General features: G+C 41.7%; 1 protein-coding gene across 4 annotated transcripts in view; it reads left to right on the forward strand.

The window, feature by feature from the left end:
* Positions 1–786: 786 nt before the first annotated feature.
* The window catches only part of BMPR1A (bone morphogenetic protein receptor type 1A), a 144863-nt gene continuing 125345 nt past the window's right edge, over positions 787–20304 (forward strand). For 3 of the 4 annotated variants that reach the window (XM_054508251.2, XM_064594912.1, XM_045878250.3), the window contains exon 1: positions 1590–1780. The gene's annotated coding sequence lies outside the window, so the exon portion shown is untranslated. Of the gene's footprint in view, positions 921–1589; positions 1781–20304 lie in introns of those variants that run through there. The other variant, XM_054508253.2, reaches the window with a different exon arrangement.

The following is a 20304-nucleotide window of genomic DNA, read 5'->3' on the forward strand; positions in this document are numbered from 1 at the left end:
AGTTTTAGTTGATGCAAGGAAATTCGTGGTTGATGCAAGAAAACTCCTATTATCATACATTCTCCCCGCACAGCAAGATACTACAACCCCTGACTCTCAAACCTGAGGCAGCTCAAGAGTTCATTAAAAAAAATTGAAGAATTGCCAGAATTGGAAAAAAACTTGGAATTACAGAAGGTATCTGAGGCATCAAGGGCAAACGTGGTTTGTAAAAGGAGGAGAAAAGAAAAAAAAAGTCTTTAAACAAGAATGTAAAAGAATTTAGACATTTAAACAAGATTAAAAGGGAATACTCTGGAATCTAAACATCTCTTCAGGGAGAATGCGTATAAAAACAAATACCAGCGCCCGGCACATTCTTTTTCTTCCCTCTTTCTTTTTACTTAGCTGAAAAAGTGATTTTATAAAAGGACCTTAAAAAGAGTTATCTTTTGTAGAGACTTAACACGATACATACTGTTGCAACACTTACCAAAGAGATTAAGGTCACATTTGGTTAAAAGGGGACCTATATTCTTTCTTCGCATACAGGACACTGAAAACGTTTAACAGTATTTTCCTCAAAGAATGAGGGGGCAATGTTAGAAAAGAAGTAGTGACAATTATTTGCATTTTCCAAAGAGCGGGAAGGAGGCTCCGGAGGGCACGCGAGGTCCTAAAAGTGAGCCAAGGTCGAGGCGGGAGCAATATTTATAGTGCGCTGACTTCAGCTGGCCCGGGTTAACGCCGGCGCTCCTCTCCTGCCTGAGGAGTTCACGGGCTCGCAGGTCACAGGGCTCCGGGCGGCCGGGCCTCGGAGCTGCGGGGCCGACGCGGAGATGTCTCGTCCCCCCGCCGCCCCGCGGAGCCCGCCCACCTGCGCCGGCCTACCTAGGCCTCGGCACACTGGCAGGGAGCCCAGACCCAGAAGCCGGGGCGCGGTGGGTGGATAATGGATGGAGTGTGGCTACGCTTTCCTTTCTCTGTCGCCACGACCACTACCACGACCTGGCAAGTCCTTGCCGTGGTGTGCGAGTGCTGGCGCTCACGGGGAGCATTACAGTGCGTCGGAGACGGGGTCCACGCGAAGGGATCCGGGAGGCCGGCCGGTCCCGGAGGGCCCAGCCCGCGCCCGCGGTGTCCGCGCCCCTTCACCGCGCTCCGTCGTGTGCGTCCCGCGCGCGGCGTCTGTGGGACGCGGCTGCCAGAGACAAGCCGCCCCGCCACGGCGGCGGCGGTAGGGCTGCTTGGTGGGGAGGGGCCGGTGGGGCAGCGCAGAGGAGAAACCCCCCCAACGGCAGCCCGGCGCCCCGCTGCCGGGGACTAGGGCCCGCAGCCGGCAAGGGGGCGCCGGGCCTCGCGGACCCTTCGGGCGCTTCCGCCGTGCGCTCGGCTCCTTTCGTGTCCGGGGCGGGGCGGGCGCCTTCCCAGTGCGCGCGCGCGGCGCCGAATCCGGCGGAGGCCCGCCCCTCCCCCCCAGGTCCCCGCGCCCGCGCCGCTCCTCCCCCCCCCCCCCACCCCGTGCGAGTGTCGGCGGCGGCGGCTGCCGAGATTGGAATCCGCCTGCTGGCGCTTGACGAAGGAGGAGGGAGGAGGGCGGGGAGAGCGGGCAGGAAGGCTCGGACTGCGGCGCGTCGGTCCGCGCGAGACGAGGATCGCACGGCCGCGCGAGGGGCGACCGGGCCGGGGCCGCTGCACGCCGAGGGCGGAGGCCGAGCCGGGCCCCCGCCGCGCCCCGGCGGCTCGCCGCGCCCACCCCGCTCCGCGCCGAGGGCTGGACGATGAGTTCCCCGGGGTCCGGGTGAGTTGGCTCGTCCGTGAGTGCGTGTGCGCGCCGGGAGAGGCCGGCGACGGCGGCGGGGAGGCCGGCGCGGGCGCGGGGCGAAGTTTCGGGGGCAGCCGGGCGCGCGCGGGAGGCCCGAGAGGGGGTCGGCCCGGCCCGGCCGCTTCGCGGGGTCCCCGCCGTCCCTGCTGTGTCAGGCCGCGGCCCGCTGGGCCCCACCGCCCGGCGCCCCCACCCCGGGCCGGGCCCCGCCGGAGACCCCGGCCCTCCGGACGCCCGACGTCGGCTCCTTGCAGCCCCCCGCGGAGGCTCCGCCGCTCGACCCCTCTTTTGTTCCCCACCCCCGGGTTTCAGGCCGAGTTTGGGGAGGCAGTGTGGGCGAAAGCCGCCTCCAAGGACGCTCCTTGAATCCTTAAATGGGAAAGGCGCTCACCTCTCTTCCCAGGAGCTGCGAGGCTGGATATTCGCGATTTGTCTCTCTCCGCTGCTGCGAAGGAGGAAAAAGAAAAAAAAAAAGTCTGTTTCGTGGGGTGGTAGAGCCAGCGGGAGCTCCAAGCCCTCCCTCAAAACTTGCCCGCGGGAAGGTGCCAGGTTTCTCGGAGGTTCACCTGTTGTCCTGCGCGGCCTCCGCTGCCATGTCTGTTGTGATTCTGCACTTCAGTTTCTGAAAACTTTCTGCCGGATTGGATGTAACCCTTTCCCCCCCCCCCCTCTTTCCAGACTCCTAGTGGAAAGATTTGGCAGTAAAAAAAAAATAGCTTGCGTCAGGAAAGAAAAATAATGTGCTATGTGTTAAGGGTCTGGCGTTTTGTGACTTGCATACTCTTTCATGCTCTCGAATGTTTTAATTTGGTCAGGGTGCTGCAGTTTTTCTCTTTCAAATGGTTACCAAACTCTTTTGAGTACACAGTGCGAACTTGGCACATTCACCTGTGTGACGTCATTTAATCCTTGTGATAACCCTGGTTATTGTGTTCATTTTTTAGACGAGGAAACCGAGACGCAAAGAAGTTGAGTAGCTTGTATGAGTGAGCTGGGATTTGAACCCAGGGTTTTCTCTGCTGTTCAGGAACTGTCAGAGTGAGACTTAGATGAGTTTGAAAACAACAACAAAGCCTCTTTCTGCAAACAGTTTTACGTTTAGGGGCACTTTGCAGTTACTCATACTTGAAATGATTGCTGTTTTGTTGCTTGAGTTGAAAACAACTCCTTTATTGTATTTACTTATTTAATAAGGGGAGTTCAACTCAGAATTGCAGTAGAATGTAACTTAATGCTTATCACTGTTTTCAGTTGAAATAAAAAGTTTGTGAACCAGAATTATTTAAATATTTGAACTTAAAGCAAAAATACGGGCAGTTCTGAGCTAGAAAGGGGTTGAGTTTACAAAAGGGTGATTGAAATTTAGAATACTCCTTCATAGAACCAGTATTCCAGTCGTGTTTTCGGGTGTCCCCCCCCCCCCCCGCCCCCTCCCGGCACAGTGTTCGTGGAACTCATTTAAAACTTTCTCACTTCTCCACGCCCTTTACTGAAAAGCTTGAAGCATTCAGTGGGAGCTCCTTCCAGAATGTACTGGGTTACTTCTATCATCTGCTTTCCTTCCATCTTAGTGGAATGTTTTTTGTCCTTCCTACTAGTTAACACCTTGTTTCTTTCTTTCTTTCTTTTTTTTCTCTCTCCTACTTAATGGAGTAGGAGTTACTCTTTTTTAGGGTTCTTGAAAGTATAAATGTGCATAAGATTTTTTCAATTTACAAAAACCTTCCCTTGAGCATGCTACTCCCTCAAGCTTTTATGTTGCTGCTTTTCCTTTTCAAATCATATTAACATTAAAAAAAGTTGTCCCCTTGTAAAATAATACATGTTCATTAAAGAAAAATCGTAAAGTAGAGCAAGATTGAAGTAATTAAAATTCAGTCGTCCATAATCTCATTTCTGAAGATTGCCAAGTGTAGTTTACTTTTCCTGCATTTACTTCCTGACCATCCATTCACTTAACCCCTTGTTATCTGCCGTTCACCTTCACAAGGGTTACCTATAACCTAAATAACACATTTCTAAGCCCTTTTTCTAAATCACCTCCTTGCGCTGTGATATTTAACATCAGCTTCACATTCTTGAAATGCCTGTCCTTGGCCTTTTTTTCATGTATCCATTTTATTCAACGAATACTTAGCTGCATTCAGACATACCTTGCAGAGCAGTGGAGGCAACAACAGACGTTGTCCTTGCCCTCATGGAGCTTAACGTCTAGTGGAGGAGACATGGCCTGAAGAAGGGATTCTGTGGCTAACTGTAACTGATTATAATTAAAGTGCATAGTATTAGAGGAGCTTAAAATGGGGACCTGACCTGGTGCTGGTGGTGCTAGGACAGTCGGGGAAGGCCTTAAAAACATCACTTTGGAACCATTCTGAAGGATGAATAGGAGTAGGACAAAGGACTTCTGTGACATACTGACTTCTTTCCTCTTTGCCGCTTTCCGTTCTTCCTGCTTAGTATGTGTTCTCCAGGTTTCACTTTTCAGATGACTTCTCTGTATGTCACTAGTCCCTTAGCATTTTTATTGTTCAGACCCTTCTGTCTGAATAATTCTCAGATCTCATTCTCTGTTTCTCCTCTGCACGCGAATCCCTGTTTTTCCCACTTGCTTTATACATACCTCTACCTGGTAGTTCTGGTTCTGACTGAACTCTTCCTTACCAAACTTGTTTCCCCGGTGTTCCTTATTTCTGTTGATGTCATACCAAACCCAGACCTTTCTCCATTCCGTCACATCTTATCTGTAGTCAGCATCTATTGCTTCTACTGTCATTGTATTGTTCCTCTTTATTCCTGGTGATGTGGATACAAGTCTTGATACATGTTGGTATGAAGGTTAATAGACTCATAAAATGAATTGGGCAGCTTTCCTTTTTCTTGTTTCAAGAACATTTTATTTTTATTTATTTTTTAAAGAGATTTATTTATTTGAGAGAGAGGGAGGGCACTCAAGCATGGGGGGAGGGTCAGGGAGAGGGAGAGAATCTCAAGCCGACTCCACGATGAGCTGACACAGGGCTTGATCCCATGACCCTGAGATCGTGACCTAAGCTGAAACCAAGAGTCGGGCACCCCCTTAGGAGCATTGTAGACTGGAATTATCTTGAGAGTTTGGCAGACCTCACCTATAACACCATTCAGGCTTTGTTTGTTTGTTTGTTTGTTTCTTCTCTGTAGAGGACTTTGAATACCATTTCAGTTTATATAATAACTGTTGGTCTGCATAGGTTTTCTATTTCTTGTGTGAGTTTTAGTGTTTAATATTTTCTCCAGAGATTTATTTATTGAATTTTCAAATCTGTTAACTTTGTTTTCACATAATTCTTTTTCTTTAAATTTTTTTGATTCTATATATATTTGTATGCAACAGTATATATTGTGTATATATTTGTATATTTGATGATTTTTCCTTTTTTTCGCTAATTGAATCAGGTTCTCATCGCACCTGGGCTAATGTTACAATCTTCTTGCCTTCACTTTCACCTTTATCTGGGTTATCTTATGCGGTTCTGCTTAAGTTAATCTTTTTTTTTTTTTTTTTTAAGATTTTTACTTATTTATTTGAGAGAGAGAGAGCGAGAACAGGAACACAAGCAGGGGGGGTGGGAGAGGAAGAAGCAGGCTTCCTGCGGAGGAGGGAGCCCACAGCGGGGCTCGATTCCAGGACCCTGGGATCATGACCTGAGCCGAAGGCAGACACTTAACGACTGAGCCACCCAGGCACCCCATGCTTAAGTTAATCTTGAAGCCCATTTTGTCACTTCTCTACTTAGAAGTTTCCAGTGTCTTCTATTAAATGAAGTCCTTTCCATGGGATTTACCTCAGATTTCCTTTATTCATATGTCCCACTATTTTTGTTTTCTGCACATGTGCTTTTCCCCCTTTCTGAAGTCTTTCCCATTTTCTTCTGGATGAAATCCCTTCTGAAGGAATTCCTTCTTAAGGAAGGGTTTTTTTTTTTTTAAAGGCTAGTTTTTTATCTAATATTTTCTTACTGCACTTATTTGTCTTTTGAAAAAATCAACTTTATTGGGGTGCCTGGCTGGCTCAGTCGGTGGAGCGTGTGACTCTTGATCTCTGGGTGGTGAGTTCGAGCCCCACGTTGGTTGTAGTGATTACTTAAAAATAAAATCTTAAAGGGCGCCTGGGTGGCTCAGATGGTTAAGCATCTGCCTTCGGCTCGGGTCATGATCCCGGGGTCCTGGGATCGAGTCCCGCATTGGGCTCCCTGCTAGGCGGGGAGCCTGCTTCTCCCTCTGCCTCTGCGTCTCTTTCTCTCTCTGACTCTCATGAATAAATAAATAAAACATTAAAAAAAAATCTTAAAAAAAATCAACTTTATTGTAGTATCATTTATATATAGTGGTATGCACTTGTTAATTATGCAGTTCTGTGAGTTATTTGGTCTTTTATAGAGATTTGTGTACACATGTTAGTTCTGTTACTAACCTGCCCACTGGGTCTGTAACTGACTTTGTTGCATTTTAAAATGAATAAATGGAGAAAGGCTTCTGTCTAGCCTAGCAGTGGCTGGACATCCGTTATAGTAGTACTGATCTGATTTTCAGATTTGGGGAGCAGAGAGCCACAGAGAGAAAGGAAAATGGGTTTCCCCTCAGGCTACATTTTGAACTAGAAAGTCCTTCCCTCTTCCACTTTTTATTAGTGTTTATGTTTTTAGAATGCCTTTTAATATCTCAAGGTTTATTCTGACCAGGTCAGTCTAACTTTTTAACACTTGTAAGATTAAATGCTGAGTTGTATTGAATTATATCAGTTATAAGATGCACCATACTTTTATGGGCCACTCATAAAGAAAATCTGCTTCTAGTTAATTTCAAGAAGCCATCGGTTGTAAGATGCATCCTAATTTGAGATGCTAAAATATGAAAAATATATGTGCCTTAGAATTGATGAATAGGGTTTTTCCCAGTTAATCAAAGGTCCCATTCCTTTAGTATAGATGTTGGGAAGAAGAATTTAAACCACACTTATGTGGAAGTGACTTGTAGTTCTGTTGGTAGTATGAAAAGGTGCGTGTGTGTGTGTGTGTGTTTTAAATTTTTTTTTATTAAAGATTTTATTTATTTATTTGACAGAGAGATAGAAGAGCACAAGCAGAAGGAATGGCAGAGGGAGAAGGAGAAGCAGGCTCTGCACTGAGCAGGGAGCCCGATGCGGGACTCGATCCCAGGACCCCGGGATCATGACCTGAGCCGAAAGCAGACGCTTAACCATCTGAGCCACCCAGGCGCCCTGTGTGTGTGTGTTTAAAGAGGATGCTTGTGGGGCGCCTGGGTGGCTCAGTTAAGTGTCTGCCTTTGGCTCAGGTCATGATCTCCAGGTCCTGGGATCGAGCCCCACATCAGGCTCCCTGCTCAGCGGGGAGTCTGCTTCTCCCTCTCCCTCTGCCTCTCCCCACTGCTCCTACTCTCTCTCTCTCTGTATCTCTCTGTCTCAAATGAATAAATAAAAAAAAAAATTCTTTAAAGAGGATGCTTGTTAAACCCTTTTAACAAGTAAAGCATTTTAGGCAGTATAGAGAAATATTTATTTTTGGATGGGGTCTCTTACAACTAGTTATGCCAGTCTGATTGTGAGGCACTTTGACCCCCAGCTTTCAGTAGTTTTTCCCCCTTAATTTCTTTTGCTCATTTTCCTAACATACAGGTTCTCTAAGAGCTGAATTTTCACAAAATAGCACAGATAATGTAAAGGGGGAATTGTGGGAGAGTTGTGATAGCCAATTTTATGGACTATTTTAAAGAGAATACCCAGTAATTTTATGTCATCATTAACAATCATCATATACTTAGTTTTTTAAAAAGTAAATACAAAAATAATTGTAAATTTTTGGATATTTTACTAAATCATAGTTGTAACATATATCAGTTTTTATAGCAATATTTTAAAGGCTATCAGTTGTTTAAAAATAGAAACAAAATGATGTGTCTAGAGATCCCCAGTAGTGTTTTTTGAAGACAGCACTAGGTTTGAGTAGGGCTTTAGGAGATCAGATCATGGTGGGCCCAGTGGGTCCCCAAACCAAGTTCATACAGACATTGACTAGATAAGGAACTTATTTTTTAGTATCTTTTATTAAAAACAGGTGAATTTGAGCTACTCTGATATCGTGGATGTTGTTCCATTTTTTTACTTTTATGTTTCTGATGAACCTTTTTTTAAAGATTTATTAGGAAGGGAGAGCATGAGAGAACATGGCAGGGGTGGGGAGGGGCAGAGGGAGAGGGAGAGAGAAACTCAAGCAGACTCCCTGCTGAGCACAGAGCCTGGCATGGGGCTCAGTCTCTCACACCCCTGAGACCACAACCTGAGCCCAAATCAAGAGTCCTACACTCAACCGATTGTACCACCCAGGTGCCTGGATGAACTTTGTTTTCTTTAGGCTGTACGTTTGTTTATACTACTAATAAGGTGTGAAACAGTGTAGCTTAGCTATTGCTCTAGTTGTATACAATTGGCTACTGATTTAAGAAGGAGGATGGGGTATATCAAGTGTAGGGATAAGATAATCAGATGTGCAGTTTTTACGGGGTTTAGTTATGTAGTGGACAATCATTTTGAAGAAAGGAAGACTGAGGACACTGAAAATTGTAGGGATACTGAAACCTGTTCCATCTTGGCCCAGACTAGGATGGTGACAGATAATTAGGGTCTAGAATGGACAGGACTTGGTAATTAGCTATGGGTGAGAGAAGGAATGGGATTGGCAAGAGTGACTGGCAGATTTCTAGTTTGGAAACCTGATAGGGTGGAGACGAAAAATGAGAGGTGGTTTGTGAAGGAAAACAGTTTAGTTTTGATAATACGGAGTTTAACAACCAAGTAGAGATTTCCACTTGGCAGTTGCATGTGTGGGGCTGGAGTTTGAGAGAGGTTTGGACTGCAGGTAGATATTTGGGAGCAATTCCATGTAGGTTGTATATTCTATCAATGAGAATTGGGTGGCTTTCTCAAGTGATTTTTGCTTGCAAATGACAAACAACTCAAATTAGCTTAAAGGGGAAAAAGGCTTGTCATCCCCCCTTCGAGTTCTTAAAAAGACTAGAAATTTGGATCTCAGTGTTCAGATGATGTAATTGGGGGGGTCTGTTTTATCTGCTCTCCACTCTTTGGGTTTGATTTTCAGGCAGAGACTTTGATCTGGCAGAGGATAGCCACTGGCAACTCCAGGCTTATACGGCTCTTACTGCTATGGATTCAAGAGGTAAAAAGGGCATCTCTTTCCCAGATGCATATATTCTGTCTCATGGAGAGATTCTTACTGGGACTATACGGAGTCTGGGTACCATCTTGGCCAGGCCTAGCTTACTGCCCCGGAGCAGTCAGAGAGCCAGTTAAACACCAGCACTGAATGCCTTCCTAGAACCATGAGAGTTGGGAAAAGTGGTGTTTCCCCCAAAGAAAGGATGACTGTGGGCAGGTGAACAACATAAATCCACTATCTTTGGTTCTTCACCCTTTTTAAGGTCATTTTTTGAGTATCTGAAGAAAAATACACACATAATAGCAATTTTGTGCATAATTACATGGTTATGTTATCCTGCTGTACACAGCAAAGAGCCTAGAACAGCCCTGAGAAACACCAGTTTAAGACTTAGGTAGAGAAGATAGACATTAAATAATTTCACAAATAATTGTCTAATTGTAGTTATATTAAGATCTATACAAGGGAAGTACAGGGAGCTTGTAAGAGTGTGTAATAAACGTGTCTGTTTAGGGTGCAGTTGCTTTGGAAGGCTTTCCTGAGAAAGTGGCTTATAGAGTAAGACTGTATCCGACCAGAAAGCAGGAGGAGAATGTTTCTGGGAGTATTCAGTAGTTCTTAAAGCAAACATTTTTTGACTTTTAAAAATTATAAAAGAAATGCATCGGGGCGCCTGGGGTGGCTCAGTCGATTAGGTGTCTGCCTTCCGCCCAGGTCGTGATCTCAGGGTCCTGGGATCGAGCCCCTCAGTGCATCGGGCTCCCTGCACAGCAGGGAGTCTGCTTCTCCCTCTCCCTCTGCTCCTCCCCCCCCGCCCCCCGCTCGGGCTCGCACTCTCTCTCTCTCTCAAATAAAATAAAATAAAATAAAATAAAATCTTTTTTTAAAAAAAGGAAAGGCAGGTAATGTGGATAACCTGGGAAATGTGAAAAATTATAAAGAAGCAACAGAACACTTAAGTTTTGGCTTCTGACCACTAAGTTAGCTGTGCAGTCTTGGATACTATGCGAAACTTATCTGGAACTCCCTTTCCTTATCTTAAAAAGTGAAGTGTACTTGGTGAACCTTAAGATCTTTTTCTACTTTAAAAAAAAAAAAAAGGAAAGAAAATGCCATGGCTTTAATGCAGAGCAGTTTCTTGCTGAAATTGCAGGTCATGTAATGCTTTTGGTTGTGATGACATCACTGGGTTTCTGACTTTGGCTGTAGAGTCCCTTTTCCTGCCTCGGCAGTCATTGTAAGTAACGAAGGGAATGGCTTGTGGCCAGTGGTGTTCTTTCATGCCCTGCTTTCTTATCTCATTTCTTGAGCATTAATTTTTTTTTTTTCCTCTAGCATTTGGGTAAATTATCTGAAATGTTAGAAGCTCTCAATTTTGAAGTTAAGAAATCTGGAGGAGACTTGGATGGTTGTGATACCATTTTATGTATGTTAAAATTTGTAGGTAGTTTTCCTATTAGCAATTAGTATTTTTTGTGTTGTATTCCAGCAGTTTAAGATCTTAAGTATCTTAAATTTGCATTTAATTAAGAATATTTCAGATTTCTGGCTAAAAGAAACTCTTGATAGGGAGCGTTAACGGCTGTTAAACTTCGGTAAAGTTCTTCAAACTTACATATTTTTCCAAAAAATTGTTTAAAAGTGTCATGAAATGAAAATATTTCAGCAGTAAATATTCAGAAGTATCTTTTTTTTTTTTTTAAAGATCTTTTATTTATTTATTTGAGAGAGAGAGAGAGAGAGAGCATGAGAGGAGAGAGGGTCAGAGGGAGAAGCAGACTCCCCACTGAGCAGGGAGCCCAATGTGGGACTCAATCCTGGGACTCCAGGATCACGACCTGAGCTGAAGGCAGTTCCTTAACCAACTGAGCCACCCAGGCACCCTCTTTTTTTTTTTTTTTTTTTTTAAGACTTTATTTATTTATTTGACAGAGAGAGACACAGAGAGAGAGGGAACACAAGCAGGGGGAGTGGGAGAGGGAGAAGCAGGCTTCCCGCGGAGCAGGGAGCCCGATGTGGGGCTCAATCCCAGGACCCTGGGATCATGACCTGAGCCGAAGGCAGACGCCTAACGACTGAGCCACCCAGGCGCCCCTATTCAGAAGTATCTTAAATCAACAAAATGTGCTTGCTTGATGACAGATAATTCTTTATATTTTTGTTTCAGTAATCTTTCACGTAATAAAAATGTTGGGGAAAAAACTGTGTTGAGTTTATGTATGTATCTGAATAGAGAAAAAGAAGTTAATCTTCCTGAAAAAATGCTTTAGTCATCATTCCTACTTGTTAAATATTTTCCTCTGGTTTCTTACTGCTTACAATATGAAATTCAAATTATCTCAGTCTGGCCTTTTGCTCTGGCCCAGTCTGCCTTTTTGCCTTATTCATTTCAAACTACTGTTTTATTAGCCTACATCACCTAAATATCCAGTTCTGGGTTTCCGTTCAGAATTGTTAGACCTCTGCTGTCCCCTACAGTAGCCAATACCACATGTGGCTGTTGAACATTTGAAATGTGGCTGGTCTGAATTATGCACCACATTTTGAAGATAGTACAAAAAAGAAATGTAAAATATCTCATTATGCTTTTAAAATACTGATTACTTATTGAAATGATGCTGTTTTGAATATGTTGAATTAAGTAGGAGTAACATTATTTTCACCTGATTTTTTTTGCTTTTTTTAATATGGCTAGTAAAAAACTTAAAATTATGCATTATAGTGGACAGTACTACCTTGCCTCTCCTTCCCTCTCTTCTTTGCTTATCAGAATGCTTCAAAATCCTATCTCCTCTGTGAAACCTTCGTCAGTGGTTCACACCTAAAAGTTAGCTCTTTTGCATCACTGTTCAAAGGCAGTATTTTGGTGTTTCTTGTACCATTTATTAATATATCACATTTCTTTATTACAAGCCTTCTCAGCTTTTAATCTAGTAACACCCCAATATAGTTTCCCTAATTGTATTACCATAGAGCTTTCCTTAGTTTCTTCTCTCTCTCTTTTTTTTAAGGATTTTATTTATTTATTTGACAGAGAGAGCACAAGCAGGAGGAGGAGCAGACAGAGAGGGAGAAGCAGACTCCCTGCTGAGCGGGGAGCCCAATATGGGGCTCGATCCCAGGACCCCAGGACCCCAGGATCATGACCTGAGCTGAAGGCAGATGCTTAACTGACTGAGCCACCCAGGCACCCCCCTTAGTTTCTTCTCTTTACAGAAGTTACACATATTTGCTTGAAACTTCAGACATATAGTAGACAGTGAAAGTCTTCTGTAATCCTGCCTCCACTGCCCCCATGGATTACCAGTGTTAAAAATATAGAGCTCAGGGCGCCTGGGTGGTTCAGTCGTTAAGTGTCTGCCTTCGGCTCAGGTCATGGTCTCAGGGTCCTGGGATCGAGCCCCACATCGGGCTCCCTGCTCGGCAGGAAGCCTGCTTCTCCCTCTCCTACTCCCCCTGCTTGTGTTCCCTCTCTCGCTGTGCCTCTCTGTCAAATAAATAAATAAAATCTTTAAAAAAAAAAGTATAGAGCTAAATGTTATCTTTCTTTTTTTCCTTAGATTCATTTATTTATTTATCTGAGAGAGAGAGAGAGAGTGCTCACACACGCAGAGGGGCAGAGGGAGAGAATCTCCAGCAGACGCACTGCTGAGCTCAGAGCCCAGTGTGGGGCTGGATCTCACAACCCTGAGATCACAACTTGAGCCAAAACCAAGAGTCGGACACTTAGCCGACTGAGCCATCCAGGCACCCCCTTTTTTTAAAAAACTTTTATTTATTTAAGTAATCTTTACACAGTGGGGCTCGAATTCCTGACCCCAAAGTCAGGAGTCAAATGCTCTTTGGACTGAGTCAGCCAGGCGCCCGGATAAATGTAATCTTTCTTTTCTACTGTCTTTATTTCTTTTTCTTTTCCTCTCCCCATTTCCAAAAAATGAGGTGATACTATGCATCCTTTTCTTTAACTTTGTTTTCACTGAATAAATAGGAGGACTCTTTTTATGTCATTAAATGTCGATTTACTCATTCTTTTTAGTAGCCAAGTAATAGTCCCCCCCCCTTTTTTTAAAAAAGATTTTATTTATTTGACAGAGACAGACACAGCGAGAGAGGGAACAGGTAAATAAAATGAAGGTAGTATTCCCTTTTATGAATATACCTTCATTTTATTTACCAGTCCCCTATTGATGACTATTTAGATTGTTCCCAGTTTGTTGTGGGTTTTTTTCTTTTTTTCATTGTAAACAGTGCTCTGGTGCTTGTATATATCCTGTGAGACTATTTTTATTTTATAGGATGAATTCTTAGAAATGTGTTTACTGTAAGAGAAGCCATGCATATCTGCTACAGTGCCAAACTGCTCTGCAAAATCTTTGTAATGATTTACATTCCAACGAACAGTGTTTGAGATATTTCCCCCACCCCCTCACCAACACATAATAACATCAGTCTGTTTTAATCTTTGCCAGTCTGCCAGCTGAAAAAACAGTATTATAGTTTTAATTTGGGTTTCTTTGATTAAGGTTGAGCAGAGTTTATATGTTTGTTGGTTCTTTGCATTTCTTTCTCCTTTGTTTATTTTTCTAATTTTTTTTCTTACTCATTTTGCAAAAATTCTTTTTTTGGGGTATGGATATTAACTCTTCCCTTGGCATATTGCATTTTTTTTTGTCATTTGATTTTTTATTTTTGTTCAGGATATATAAAAATTCCTTTGCCATTGTAAGAATGTTTAGAAACAAAAAATAAAAAGTTTAAGTTGACTAATACTCTCCATTTATTTTATAAGCTCCTTGGTGACTGAATTTTGTCTTAAAATATTTTGTTTTGCCCTTGGTACCAATTCAGTGCTTTATATACAGTAAGGGTTCAGACACTTTTATGTGTTGATGGTGAAGGGGTCCAGAATATATCGCTGTGGCATAAAAATTATTTTGAGCTGAAGGTATTTGAGAATAGGCTTTTTTTCTGAACTTCCTTATCTGCCTAAAAGCATAGCCTCGCAGAAGAACTTGTCACAAAGCTGCTCCGGAGTTTCGAAACCAGGGAAGATTGACTCTTATCACTAGACAGTAGAAGAAAGAAAAAGTGGCTCCACACCTAAACTGACATTGTCACATATATCATATCCATTCTCCTAAGGGCCTGTTTATCTTTCCTAAAAGTCATTTGTTTTCCCGTAAGTGCCCTCCTCCCCTCTCCTCCCCTGTTAACACATGAGCCTCAAATTCTAACTGCCTCTTTCAGTCACATTTTTCTGTAAACGCTGTTAAGCGAATAAAAATCTGTCTTTTCTCTTCCTAATCCATTTTTTGTCAGTTTAATTTTCAGTCCCCCAAATACAGAATTTAAGAGGGTAGAAGAAAAGTTTTTCCTTCTTGGCAGTGGCCAGGTTGATTGTTTCTGGCTGCTAGGGCAAGGGATGATAAGCAAAAGAAGTTTCTCTGTCTAAAAACAAAGTTTAATATTTTAAATATAAAGAACGTAAGTCAAGTTTCTTTAAACTACATTTTCAAAATGTATTCTTCAAAACTAAAAATTTGTGAAATGAAGTGGAATATACTATTAAAGAGACATCCCCCCGTTCCTGAATATATTCCTACAATAATAATGCTGTCTCTTAATTAAGTGGCATCATTACTCTAATTGTGTTGACTAAGCCTTTGTTCTTTCTAAAGTTATTCACTATTTCTTATTCTTTCTTAGCATCTTTTTTTTTTTTTAAGATTTTATTTATTTATTTGAGAGAGAGAGAGAGAGAGCACATGAGACGGGGGGAGGGTCAGAGGGAGAAGCAGACTCCCTGCTGAGCAGGGAGCCGATGCGGGACTCGATCCGGGGACTCCAGGATCATGACCTGAGCCGAAGGCAGTCGCTTAACCAACTGAGCCACCCAGGCGCCCTCTTTCTTAGCATCTTATCAGTTTGTGTAGAAGATGGTTTGTGACAGGTTCCACTGGTCACATCATTCAGAAAAAACAACAAAAAGTCATACAGTTAAATAGTGAAATTTTTATACAAAGAAGCTGTTAATTGCTTAAGAAGACAAAGGGATCTTGATATGATTACAGAGACTTCTGGATTCCAAATAACTTGAAACGTTTATGAAATCTTGAATTATTTATATGTTTGTATACGTCTATATTTAGTGTTCCATCCCTTACTACTCTCTGTTTACTGGGTTTGTGACTGTGCACCAAAGTAGTTAATTTCTCTTAAGTTTCATTTCCTCATACGTAAAATGAGGATAATAATAGTTTTCTCACAGTTACTGTGAAGACTAAATGAATGAGTACAATTAAGTACTGAACACTATTTTTGCCATATAGTAATGCTTAATAAATGTTGGTAGGGATGAGTATTGTGTGAGAGAGTATTTGTGTGGGAGAAGATAAGGTCAGGTTTATCTTCAAAAGCAGTTTGAATGGCTGCATATATAGGGTCCTGATACCTTCTGGAAGTGCGTGTTATGTTTATTCACATTATTAACATTTGAATTTGTAAAGTACTTTTGTATACCAGCAGTACTGGCAAATTGATAATGGGAGGTTTTGTTGCTTTTTTTGGTTTTATATGTTAAGAATTGGAGGCTAATGAAGGTTAATTGTCCCACCAAGGTCAAACAAGTAAGAGTAGGCAGTAAGCAGGGGCGCCTGGGTGGCTCAGTTGTTTGAGCACCTGACTCTTGATTTCGGCTCAGGTCCTGATATCAGGGTGGTGAGATTGAGCCCTGCATCAGGGTAGGGCTCTGTGCTCAGCAGGGAGTCTGCTGGAGATTCTCTCCCTCTGCCCTGCAGCCCTGCGCGCTCTCTCTCTTAAAATAAATAAATCTTAAAAAAAAATATGAAAAAAGTAAGTAGCATCAGATTTTCCTAGTTAGCTCAGAATGGGGACTAGGACCTCAGAGTTAAGTGTAAGTCAAGGATTCTACATTCTAAAGAAAGCCCAAGCACTTAGTGGCCTGAATCCTTTCCAGAGCTTATTAGGGTGTGATAGAAACCTTTCAGAGGATGGAGGGGAGGGGAATTGTCCACAGTAGTTACCTGGTAACTAGTTACTAGTTACCTGGCTGGCTTGCCTAGGTGAGGATCATTGTACTTTTTGCTCCCTTCTTGCTCCCTTGAGGTGGCCTTTCCTCAGAAGCTTTAAGAGAACCAGTTCTGAGGTTAGGAAACGTGGAGTTAGGGAGAAGTGGAGCAGAACCAGCACTGTCATTACCTAGACAGTAGTTGTTATACAATTGATTGGTTTATCTGTGCCTATTTGAGTAAGGGATAAAGAAAAGTGGAGAGAAATCTCAGTGTGGACAGAGGGTAGCAGTGGACCAGCCTGTACTTGTCTTGAATTTCTGTTCAGGTGGGTAATGTAGAAGGTAACCAGGCTTTAGCCATCTTGACAGGGCTGGCTCTGTTGGAGAGGGGAGCGAAAATAGAAGAGGTTGAGCTGAAGCAGATCTTTGGGTAGGGAAATGGGCAGTTGGATTAGAGCCTCTCACCCCTCAGTCACCAAAGAGCTCCAGCCTGTCCCCAGAAGAAAAGCCATCATTTGGCTGCCTGTAACACAGTCAGAATTAGCCGGGGCGGTGGCAGCCACCACAGAGGACTACAGAAGTGCTCACATGTTGAGACAGTTGATTCTGTTTTCCCTCATCGCCCTCTCCTCCCCAAACAGATCAGCCTACACCCCTTCCCTAGCTGAACTTTCTTGGACCATGGGCCAAGTCTGAATTTGGAGGGAAAGAGATGACTGTAAGATTGAAGATTAAAGTTTTAAATAGCAATAAACTGGACTGGACTTTTGTATGACTGAAAACTACTGGGAAGGCTGTAAGAATTGTTCCAGATGTCATTAAAGGGTGGGATAGGGAGATTGGACAAACCATAGTTGGAGGCAGAAGTTGGAGAAAAATAAAACCTTTTCTCATGTTTGTACCACTTTCAGACCTCTTACTAAAGTCACATAAGTATCGGGATGCCTGGGTAGCTCAGTCGGTTAAGCGTCTGCCTTTAGCTCAGGTCATGATCCCAGGGTCCTGGAGTCGAGTCCTGCATCGGCTTCTTGCTCAGTGGGGAGCCTGCTTCTCCTTCTGCCTGCTGTTCCCCCTGCTTGTGTGCGTTCTCTCTGACAAATAAATAAATAAAATCTTTAAACAAAAAAATAAAGTCATATAAGTATCAGCTTAAGTTCCTACTAAAGCCCCTCTGACACCAGCCCCCATTCTTTTTTCTGTGTAAAGCTGTTAGAGTATTATACATGACCCTTTGATCTTCTTAATGGTTCTGTTTCCAAGTACATTCCAATTCTGTGCAATATCATTTTAACATTAAGCGTATTTTAATTCTAGTTAGTGCACTTCAAATTTATAAACTGTATATGATGACCTTTTTAATTGAAACATTAAGTAAAGTATGGTATTCCTTAGTTTTTATGGAGTTGGAGTTTATCAAACCTCGGAAACATTAAATAAAATAAAAAGTAGTCAATAAAAAGCCTTAGTTTATTTGAAAAAAAAATTTTTTTAAATTTTTAAAAAAGATTTTATTTATTTGAGAGAGTGAAAATGAGAGAGATCAAAGAGGGAGAGGGAGAAGCAGACTCACCGCCAATTGGAAAGCCCCATGCAGGACTCAATTCCAGGACCCGGAGATCATGACCTGAGCCACAGGCAGACGCTCAACCGACTGAGCTGCCCAGGTGCCCCTAAAAAGCCTTATTTTAATATATTTTACTCTGTATAGGAGATTTTGAATTCATGAAGTTTTAAATTAACTTTCAGTATTGTTCACATAGAAAAGGCAAGTGAGTTTTAGTGTAAATACTGTAGAGCAATAAAATAAAAGATCGGGAGGGACTAGATAAAACATAACATATTGTCCTTACTAATGCCCCTGGCCCTATTTTAAAGACTTTACACATATTAACTCATTTAATCCTTACAAGTAGTCTATGATATGGTATAGTTATTAGTTCCTTTTTACACAAGAGGAGAATGAAACCCCAGAGGTGAACTAACTTGTCAGGGGTTGTGCAGCTAGTAAGTAGGAGAGCTAAGGAATCAAACCCAGGTCGTCTGACTCCAGGGACCATGTTCTTAACCACAGAATTCTATTCGTTCTTACAGAGAGTAGGATCATTTTAAGATGAGGATGTGTACTCTACACACACTCACACACATGTTTGACTTTATTTTTGCCTGCTTCTATTGCCTGTTCACATACAGGAAATGGATTTGCCTCTGTTTGTTAGTGTGTTAATGGAGGTACCTGGTAAAACATTCTCTCCACTCACGGTCTAAATATACGTATTTGATGGGTTAAATTTGATTGACTTTTGACAATTAACTCCTACTTGTCTTCTTAATACTTAAAATTTGTGATAAACTTTTCATGGTAACTTTTTGGTTGGTATTTTTTGACTTCCTTGATGTTTGTTTTACATTGTAGAGAAAACCAGTATTCAAAGGCCAGTGGAATGCAGTTGCTTTTTAAGCATTTATCCAGAATGCTTCCCATAAGTATTATTAAAAAATTAGTGTTGTATTTATATATCTCATTTCTGAGATATATACAAGTTTAATTGTTGATGATCACACATACAGGCCTTTTTTCACAGCTTTACTTTGGCTGTTACTGCAAAGTAGTTGAAACTGGGCAGATATTTGCTTAGCATAATTATGTGATTTGTATCATTTCTTAGAATACATTTAAAATCTACCCTGTTGAAGAACAGGAAGAAAAAAAAGATTAAAAAATACTGCCACATTAATTGAAAATGAAAGTGAATAAGCGCATCTATGGGGCAGTTTTGGGAGTCAAGAGGTTGAGAAATGAAACCTGATTTTTACCTGTTAATGATACCGAGACTGTCCCCTGGAATATTAGTGTTGTTTCATAGAAATTATTTAAACATAATTGATTATGACATGTAGACATTTAAAAATAACCCCTTTCTTTACAGGTTTTTCTTCAAAACCAAACAAAAGCCTTTTTTGCCTCTTGATTACAAAAGTAATGCTCACTGAACAAATATAAAGCATAGAGAGGTTCCAAGAAAAAAGTAAAAATCCTTCATATTCATATTATGCAAAGATAACCCCTCTAAACATTTTGGTATATGCAATGTAAGTTAAAAAAAAAAAAGGCTTAACGTTTCTTTTTTCTTTCTTTTTTACTAAATGTTTCTACCATAACTTAAGAGTTTGAGGAAATTAGGTGAGCAAAACTGGAATTCTCTTCATGCATTGAGCGTGAATGTCTAAACTGAAATAGAAGAAACTTGGAGTTAAGGTGGGGCTTGATTCCGGAGGGGGGCGGGGCTATCTAAATAGGAAATTTTGGAAATTTGGCTGTCTTGTTCTACTTACCTGATTATCTTTTTTTCTGCATATTCTCCTTTTTTTCAGCTTTGCAACTTTTAAGCTTTAAAAGTAAAGTTAAGATGTTTCAAATGTGTTGATCTGTAATAATGGACTAAAATAGAATAAGATGTGGGGAGGTAGAACCTAAACTGAAGGAGGTCAAAAACCATATGGAAGTAGAAAATCCAAAACCTCTAGCAGAATGAAGCTAGAAAGAATGGAATCTAAACACTGAAATTATACATCTGCTAGGCAGCTGTGCATTCTTTATTCATAGATTCTGTGCAGAAATAGCAAAAGAAACTTTGAAAGGAAAGCATATCCTCAATAGACTGAGCATATATTCTTATCACTAATTATGATGTATACATTTTTAGTTATACAATGTATATTTAATTAATCTTTAAATGAATTATTCCTCTATTTTTGTTTTCTGGAAATAACATCATTTTTTTGGGTTAAATGTAGATTTCCTATTTATATCTTCAGCCCTGAATCAACATTTTATTAAGTTACAGATCGGGATATTTTTAATGATATTGAGAGAGAGTGATGCTTATGTAAAATTTGTCATTGCTTTCCTTTTTGTCAGTATTCAAAGATATGTGGCCCTTTAATGTTCTGCCCTTCAAAAACCAAGTCTTCTGAATTTGTTTAAACAAAATGTTTTCAAAAAGTTAGGCACTTTAAAGCAGCTGAAATTTAAAAGGGGAGAGGCATGAAGAAGCTTTTATTTAGTCCTAGGATGCTTTGTAATTATTAACATTTGTATATTTTATAGTTTACAAAGCACTTTTATATCCATTATCTCCTGTGATTTTCAGTGTCTTGCTAACATTACTCTTAACTTGAGAATTAAGATAGAACACTGTTAATTCAGTTAGGGCTTGTAGTAAGCTTTTCTGTTCCTC

This window comes from Mirounga angustirostris, unplaced genomic scaffold, assembly GCF_029215605.1.
Source record: "Mirounga angustirostris isolate CCGP_5_RB_7025 unplaced genomic scaffold, mMirAng1.0.hap1 SCAF_6, whole genome shotgun sequence".
NCBI classification, from domain to species: domain Eukaryota; kingdom Metazoa; phylum Chordata; class Mammalia; order Carnivora; family Phocidae; genus Mirounga; species Mirounga angustirostris.